This window comes from Rhinoderma darwinii, chromosome 4 (assembly GCF_050947455.1).
Source record: "Rhinoderma darwinii isolate aRhiDar2 chromosome 4, aRhiDar2.hap1, whole genome shotgun sequence".
Classification (NCBI taxonomy): domain Eukaryota; kingdom Metazoa; phylum Chordata; class Amphibia; order Anura; family Rhinodermatidae; genus Rhinoderma; species Rhinoderma darwinii.
In genome coordinates, this window is record NC_134690.1 from 130,686,505 (window position 1) to 130,694,004 (window position 7,500).

Sequence of the window (7,500 nt, forward strand, 5' to 3'; positions counted from 1 at the left end):
AGTTTAATTCATGTTGGATGATATTTACAGGAATAAGACCAGCACACACTTACATTTACCAAGTGGGTTAGGCAGCTGCTTCCTAAATGTTGGATGATATTTAAAGGAATAAGACCAACACACACTTACATTTACCAAGTGGGTTAGGCAGCTGCTTCCTAATATGCCACCGGAACAACGGAAGTGGATTGAGCCATGCCTCGTTCAGTTAACCCCAGTCTCACAATGGTGCGCAACTGGAGTCAGAAGTTATTTCCAGGAAGTGAGATGACTGACTTTATTGAACAAAATACTTGTCAGAAGTGGGATTTGAACCCACGCCTCTTTTCAGAGACCGGAACACCCAATTAGGGAAGAATTTTCATCTTGAGTCTGGTGCCTTGGACCGCTCGGCCATCCTGACATCCTGAGTATTAGGAGAGAAGACTGAAAGGTACATGCAATCACCCCGAATATACAAGTCATTTTGTTATTCAAGTACAAGTTTATTTCTCATCTGTTTGACTTTATTCAACTCTAAGATCATTGGCTCTTCTGGGTGACATAAAAGCTGACCGACCTAGAAAGAAATGCCTTCTTGTTCCCACCTGCTAGAGTTTAATTCATGTTGGATGATATTTAAAGGAATAAGAGCAACACACACTTACATTTACCAAGTGGGTTAGGCAGCTGCTTCCTAATATGCCACCGGAACAACGGAAGTGGATTGAGCCATGCCTCGTTCAGGTACCCCCAGTCTCACAATGGTGCGCAACTGGAGTCAGAAGTTATTTCCAGGAAGTGAGATGACTGACTTTATTGAACAAAATACTTGTCAGAAGTGGGATTTGAACCCACGGCTCCTTTCAGAGACCAGAACACCCAATTAGGGAAGAATTTTCATCTTGAGTCTGGCGCCTTGGACCGCTCAGCCATCCTGACATCCTGAGTATTAGGAGAGAAGACTGGAAGGTACATGCAATCACCCCGAATATACAAGTCATTTTGTTATTCAAGTACAAGTTTATTTCTCATCTGTTTGACTTTATTCAACTCTAAGATCATTGGCTCTTCTGGGTGACATAAAAGCTGACCGTCCTAGAAAGAAATGCCTTCTTGTTCCCACCTGCTAGAGTTTAATTCATGTTGGATGATATTTAAAGGAATAAGACCAACACACACTTACATTTACCAAGTGGGTTAGGCAGCTGCTTCCTAATATGCCACCGGAACAACGGAAGTGGATTGAGCCATGCCTCGTTCAGGTAACCCCAGTCTCACAATGGTGCGCAACTGGAGTCAGAAGTTATTTCCAGAAAGTGAGATGACTGACTTTATTGAACAAAATACTTGTCAGAAGTGGGATTTGAACCCACGCCTCCTTTCAGAGACTAGAACACCCAACTAGGGAAGAATTTTCATCTTGAGTCTGGCGACTTGGACCGCTCGGCCATCCTGACATCCTGAGTATTAGGAGAGCAGACTGAAAGGTACATGCAATCACCACGAATATACAAGTCATTTTGTTATTCAAGTACAAGTTTATTTCTCATCTGTTTGACTTTATTCAACTCTAAGATCATTGGCTCTTCTGGGTGACATAAAAGCTGACCGTCCAAGAAAGAAATGCCTTCTTGTTCCCACCTGCTAGAGTTTAATTCCTGTTGGATGATATTTACAGGAATAAGACCAGCACACACTTACATTTACCAAGTGGGTTAGGCAGCTGCTTCCTAATATGCCACCGGAACAACGGAAGTGGATTGAGCCATGACTCGTTCAGGTATCCCCAGTCTCACAATGGTGCGCAACTGGAGTCAGAAGTTATTTCCAGGAAGTGAGATGACTGACTTTATTGAACAAAATACTTGTCAGAAGTGGGATTTGAACCCACACCTCCTTTCAGAGACCAGAACACCCAACTAGGGAAGAATTTTCATCTTGAGTCTGGCGCCTTAGACCGCTTGGCCATCCTGACATCCTGAGTATTAGGAGAGAAGACTGAAAGGTACATGCAATCACCCCGAATATACAAGTCATTTTGTTATTCAAGTACAAGTTTATTTCTCATCTGTTTGACTTTATTCAACTCTAAGATCATTGGCTCTTCTGGGTGACATAAAAGCTGACCGTCCTAGAAAGAAATGCCTTCTTGTTCCCACCTGCTAGAGTTTAATTCATGTTGGATGATATTTAAAGGAATAAGACCAACACACACTTACATTTACCAAGTGGGTTAGGCACCTGCTTCCTAATATGCCACCGGAACAACGGAAGTGGATTGAGCCATGCCTCGTTCAGGTACCCCCAGTCTCACAATGGTGCGCAACTGGATTCATAAGTTATTTCCAGGAAGTGAGATGACTGACTTTATTGAACAAAATACTTGTCAGAAGTGGGATTTGAACCCACGGCTCCTTTCAGAGACCAGAACACCCAACTAGGGAAGAATTTTCATCTTGAGTCTGGCGCCTTGGACCGCTCGGCCACCCTGACACCCTGAGTATTAGGAGAGAAGACTGAAAGGTACATGCAATCACCCCGAATATACAAGTCATTTTGTTATTCAAGTACAAGTTTATTTCTCATCTGTTTGACTTTATTCAACTCTAAGATCATTGGCTCTTCTGGGTGACATAAAAGCTGACCGTCCTAGAAAGAAATGCCTTCTTGTTCCCACCTGCTAGAGTTTAATTCATGTTGGATGATATTTAAAGGAATAAGACCAACACAGACTTACATTTACCAAGTGGGTTAGGCAGCTGCTTCCTAATATGCCACCGGAACAACGGAAGCGGATTGAGCCATGCCTCGTTCAGGTACCCCCAGTCTCACAATGGTGCGCAACTGGAGTCAGAAGTTATTTCCAGGAAGTGAGATGACTGACTTTATTGAACAAAATACTGGTCAGAAGTGGGATTTGAACCCATGCCTCCTTTCAGAGACCAGAACACACAACTAGGGAAGAATTTTCATCTTGAGTCTGGCGCCTTGGACCGCTCAGCCATCCTGACATCCTGAGTATTAGGAGAGAAGACTGGAAGGTACATGCAATCACCCCGAATATACAAGTCATTTTGTTATTCAAGTACAAGTTTATTTCTCATCTGTTTGACTTTATTCAACTCTAAGATCATTGGCTCTTCTGGGTGACATAAAAGCTGACCGTCCTAGAAAGAAATGCCTTCTTGTTCCCACCTGCTAGAGTTTAATTCATGTTGGATGATATTTAAAGGAATAAGACCAACACACACTTACATTTACCAAGTGGGTTAGGCAGCTGCTTCCTAATATGCCACCGGAACAACGGAAGTGGATTGAGCCATGCCTCGTTCAGGTAACCCCAGTCTCACAATGGTGCGCAACTGGAGTCAGAAGTTATTTCCAGAAAGTGAGATGACTGACTTTATTGAACAAAATACTTGTCAGAAGTGGGATTTGAACCCACGCCTCCTTTCAGAGACTAGAACACCCAACTAGGGAAGAATTTTCATCTTGAGTCTGGCGACTTGGACCGCTCGGCCATCCTGACATCCTGAGTATTAGGAGAGCAGACTGAAAGGTACATGCAATCACCACGAATATACAAGTCATTTTGTTATTCAAGTACAAGTTTATTTCTCATCTGTTTGACTTTATTCAACTCTAAGATCATTGGCTCTTCTGGGTGACATAAAAGCTGACCGTCCAAGAAAGAAATGCCTTCTTGTTCCCACCTGCTAGAGTTTAATTCCTGTTGGATGATATTTACAGGAATAAGACCAGCACACACTTACATTTACCAAGTGGGTTAGGCAGCTGCTTCCTAATATGCCACCGGAACAACGGAAGTGGATTGAGCCATGACTCGTTCAGGTATCCCCAGTCTCACAATGGTGCGCAACTGGAGTCAGAAGTTATTTCCAGGAAGTGAGATGACTGACTTTATTGAACAAAATACTTGTCAGAAGTGGGATTTGAACCCACACCTCCTTTCAGAGACCAGAACACCCAACTAGGGAAGAATTTTCATCTTGAGTCTGGCGCCTTAGACCGCTTGGCCATCCTGACATCCTGAGTATTAGGAGAGAAGACTGAAAGGTACATGCAATCACCCCGAATATACAAGTCATTTTGTTATTCAAGTACAAGTTTATTTCTCATCTGTTTGACTTTATTCAACTCTAAGATCATTGGCTCTTCTGGGTGACATAAAAGCTGACCGTCCTAGAAAGAAATGCCTTCTTGTTCCCACCTGCTAGAGTTTAATTCATGTTGGATGATATTTAAAGGAATAAGACCAACACACACTTACATTTACCAAGTGGGTTAGGCACCTGCTTCCTAATATGCCACCGGAACAACGGAAGTGGATTGAGCCATGCCTCGTTCAGGTACCCCCAGTCTCACAATGGTGCGCAACTGGATTCATAAGTTATTTCCAGGAAGTGAGATGACTGACTTTATTGAACAAAATACTTGTCAGAAGTGGGATTTGAACCCACGGCTCCTTTCAGAGACCAGAACACCCAACTAGGGAAGAATTTTCATCTTGAGTCTGGCGCCTTGGACCGCTCGGCCACCCTGACACCCTGAGTATTAGGAGAGAAGACTGAAAGGTACATGCAATCACCCCGAATATACAAGTCATTTTGTTATTCAAGTACAAGTTTATTTCTCATCTGTTTGACTTTATTCAACTCTAAGATCATTGGCTCTTCTGGGTGACATAAAAGCTGACCGTCCTAGAAAGAAATGCCTTCTTGTTCCCACCTGCTAGAGTTTAATTCATGTTGGATGATATTTAAAGGAATAAGACCAACACAGACTTACATTTACCAAGTGGGTTAGGCAGCTGCTTCCTAATATGCCACCGGAACAACGGAAGCGGATTGAGCCATGCCTCGTTCAGGTACCCCCAGTCTCACAATGGTGCGCAACTGGAGTCAGAAGTTATTTCCAGGAAGTGAGATGACTGACTTTATTGAACAAAATACTGGTCAGAAGTGGGATTTGAACCCATGCCTCCTTTCAGAGACCAGAACACACAACTAGGGAAGAATTTTCATCTTGAGTCTGGCGCCTTGGACCGCTCGGCCATCCTGACATCCTGAGTATTAGGAGAGAAGACTGAAAGGTACATGCAATCACCCCGAATATACAAGTCATTTTGTTATTCAAGTACAAGTTTATTTCTCATCTGTTTGACTTTATTCAACTCTAAGATCATTGGCTCTTCTGGGTGACATAAAAGCTGACCGTCCTAGAAAGAAATGCCTTCTTGTTCCCACCTGCTAGAGTTTAATTCATGTTGGATGATATTTAAAGGAATAAGACCAACACACACTTACATTTACCAAGTGGGTTAGGCAGCTGCTTCCTAATATGCAACCGGAACAACGGAAGTGGATTGAGCCATGCCTCGTTCAGGTACCCCCAGTCTCACAATGGTGCACAACTGGAGTCAGAAGTTATTTCCAGGAAGTGAGATGACTGACTTTATTGAACAAAATACTTGTCAGAAGTGGGATTTGAACCCACGGCTCCTTTCAGAGACCAGAACACCCAACTAGGGAAGAATTTTCATCTTGAGTCTGGCGCCTTGGACCGCTCGGCCATCCTGACATCCTGAGTGTTAGGAGAGAAGACTGAAAGGTAAATGCAATCACCCCGAATATACAAGTCATTTTGTTATTCAAGTACAAGTTTATTTCTCATCTGTTTGACTTTATTCAACTCTAAGATCATTGGCTCTTCTGGGTGACATTAAAGCTGACCGTCCTAGAAAGAAATGCCTTCTTGTTCCCACCTGCTAGAGTTTAATTCATGTTGGATGATATTTAAAGGAATAAGACCAACACACACTTACATTTACCAAGTGGGTTAGGCAGCTGCTTCCTAATATGCCACCGGGACAACGGAAGTGGATTGAGCCATGCCTCGTTCAGGTACCCCCAGTCTCACAATGGTGCACAACTGGAGTCAGAAGTTATTTCCAGGTAGTGAGATGACTGACTTTATTGAACAAAATACTTGTCAGAAGTGGGATTTGAACCCACGCCTCCTTTCAGAGCCCAGAACACCCAACTAGGGAAGAATTTTCATCTTGAGTCTGGTGCCTTAGACCGCTCGGCCATCCTGACATCCTGGGTATTAGGAGAGAAGACTGAAAGGTACATGCAATCACCCCGAATATACAAGTCATTTTGTCATTCAAGTACAAGTTTATTTCTCATCTGCTTGACTTTATTCAACTCTAAGATCATTGGCTCTTCTGAGTGACATAAAAGCTGACTGTCCTAGAAAGAAATGCCTTCTTGTTCCCACCTGCTAGAGTTTAATTCATGTTGGATGATATTTACAGGAATAAGACCAGCACACACTTACATTTACCAAGTGGGTTAGGCAGCTGCTTCCTAAATGTTGGATGATATTTAAAGGAATAAGACCAACACACACTTACATTTACCAAGTGGGTTAGGCAGCTGCTTCCTAATATGCCACCGGAACAACGGAAGTGGATTGAGCCATGCCTCGTTCAGGTAACCCCAGTCTCACAATGGTGCGCAACTGGAGTCAGAAGTTATTTCCAGGAAGTGAGATGACTGACTTTATTGAACAAAATACTGGTCAGAAGTGGGATTTGAACCTACGCCTCCTTTCAGAGACCAGAACACCCAACTAGGGAAGCATTTTCAGCTTGAGTCTGGCGCCTTGGACCACTCGGCCATCCTGACATCCTGAGTATTAGGAGAGAAGACTGAAAGGTACATGCAATCACCCCGAATATACAAGTCATTTTGTTATTCAAGTACAAGTTTATTTCTCATCTGTTTGACTTTATTCAACTCTAAGATCATTGGCTCTTCTGGGTGACATAAAAGCTGACCGTCCTAGAAAGAAATGCCTTCTTGTTCCCACCTGCTAGAGTTTAATTCATGTTGGATGATATTTAAAGGAATAAGACCAACACACACTTACATTTACCAAGTGGGTTAGGCAGCTGCTTCCTAATATGCCACCGGAACAACGGAAGTGGATTGAGCCATGCCTCGTTCAGGTAACCCCAGTCTCACAATGGTGCGCAACTGGAGTCAGAAGTTATTTCCAGGAAATTAGATGACTGACTTTATTGAACAAAACGCTTGTCAGAAGTGGGATTTGAACCCACGCCTCCTTTCAGAGACCAGAACACCCAATTAGGGAAGAATTTTCATCTTGAGTCTGGCGCCTTGGACCGCTCGGCCATCTTGACATCCTGAGTATTAGGAGAGAAGACTGAAACGTACATGCAATCACCCCGAATATACAAGTCATTTTGTTATTCAAGTACAAGTTTATTTCTCATCTGTTTGACTTTATTCAACTCTAAGATCATTGGCTCTTCTGGGTGACATAAAAGCTGACCGTCCTAGAAAGAAATGCCTTCTTGTTCCCACCTGCTAGAGTTTAATTCATGTTGGATGATATTTAAAGGAATAAGACCAACACACACTTACATTTACCAAGTGGGTTAGGCAGCTGCTTCCTAATATGCCACCG

The 7,500-nt window shown here is 43.0% G+C and overlaps 11 non-coding genes across 11 annotated transcripts; all 11 read right to left on the reverse strand.

Moving 5' to 3' along the window:
* Positions 1-294: 294 nt before the first annotated feature.
* Positions 295-403, reverse strand: TRNAL-CAA (transfer RNA leucine (anticodon CAA)). The gene is made up of 2 exons: positions 366-403; positions 295-340 (listed from the first exon to the last, which is right to left on the reverse strand). It is a non-coding gene; the product is annotated as a tRNA-Leu (tRNA).
* Positions 404-812: 409 nt separating this feature from the next.
* TRNAL-CAA (transfer RNA leucine (anticodon CAA)) lies at positions 813-921 on the reverse strand. Its single transcript has 2 exons — positions 884-921; positions 813-858 (listed from the first exon to the last, which is right to left on the reverse strand). It is a non-coding gene; the product is annotated as a tRNA-Leu (tRNA).
* Positions 922-1,848: 927 nt separating this feature from the next.
* TRNAL-CAA (transfer RNA leucine (anticodon CAA)) lies at positions 1,849-1,957 on the reverse strand. Its single transcript has 2 exons — positions 1,920-1,957; positions 1,849-1,894 (listed from the first exon to the last, which is right to left on the reverse strand). It is a non-coding gene; the product is annotated as a tRNA-Leu (tRNA).
* Positions 1,958-2,366: 409 nt separating this feature from the next.
* Positions 2,367-2,475, reverse strand: TRNAL-CAA (transfer RNA leucine (anticodon CAA)). Its single transcript has 2 exons — positions 2,438-2,475; positions 2,367-2,412 (listed from the first exon to the last, which is right to left on the reverse strand). It is a non-coding gene; the product is annotated as a tRNA-Leu (tRNA).
* Positions 2,476-3,920: 1,445 nt separating this feature from the next.
* On the reverse strand, positions 3,921-4,029 carry TRNAL-CAA (transfer RNA leucine (anticodon CAA)). The gene is made up of 2 exons: positions 3,992-4,029; positions 3,921-3,966 (listed from the first exon to the last, which is right to left on the reverse strand). It is a non-coding gene; the product is annotated as a tRNA-Leu (tRNA).
* A 409-nt stretch (positions 4,030-4,438) lies between these two features.
* On the reverse strand, positions 4,439-4,547 carry TRNAL-CAA (transfer RNA leucine (anticodon CAA)). Its single transcript has 2 exons — positions 4,510-4,547; positions 4,439-4,484 (listed from the first exon to the last, which is right to left on the reverse strand). It is a non-coding gene; the product is annotated as a tRNA-Leu (tRNA).
* A 409-nt stretch (positions 4,548-4,956) lies between these two features.
* Positions 4,957-5,065, reverse strand: TRNAL-CAA (transfer RNA leucine (anticodon CAA)). The gene is made up of 2 exons: positions 5,028-5,065; positions 4,957-5,002 (listed from the first exon to the last, which is right to left on the reverse strand). It is a non-coding gene; the product is annotated as a tRNA-Leu (tRNA).
* A 409-nt stretch (positions 5,066-5,474) lies between these two features.
* Positions 5,475-5,583, reverse strand: TRNAL-CAA (transfer RNA leucine (anticodon CAA)). The gene is made up of 2 exons: positions 5,546-5,583; positions 5,475-5,520 (listed from the first exon to the last, which is right to left on the reverse strand). It is a non-coding gene; the product is annotated as a tRNA-Leu (tRNA).
* Positions 5,584-5,992: 409 nt separating this feature from the next.
* TRNAL-CAA (transfer RNA leucine (anticodon CAA)) lies at positions 5,993-6,101 on the reverse strand. The gene is made up of 2 exons: positions 6,064-6,101; positions 5,993-6,038 (listed from the first exon to the last, which is right to left on the reverse strand). It is a non-coding gene; the product is annotated as a tRNA-Leu (tRNA).
* Positions 6,102-6,586: 485 nt separating this feature from the next.
* TRNAL-CAA (transfer RNA leucine (anticodon CAA)) lies at positions 6,587-6,695 on the reverse strand. The gene is made up of 2 exons: positions 6,658-6,695; positions 6,587-6,632 (listed from the first exon to the last, which is right to left on the reverse strand). It is a non-coding gene; the product is annotated as a tRNA-Leu (tRNA).
* A 409-nt stretch (positions 6,696-7,104) lies between these two features.
* Positions 7,105-7,213, reverse strand: TRNAL-CAA (transfer RNA leucine (anticodon CAA)). The gene is made up of 2 exons: positions 7,176-7,213; positions 7,105-7,150 (listed from the first exon to the last, which is right to left on the reverse strand). It is a non-coding gene; the product is annotated as a tRNA-Leu (tRNA).
* Between the last annotated feature and the right edge of the window lie 287 nt (positions 7,214-7,500).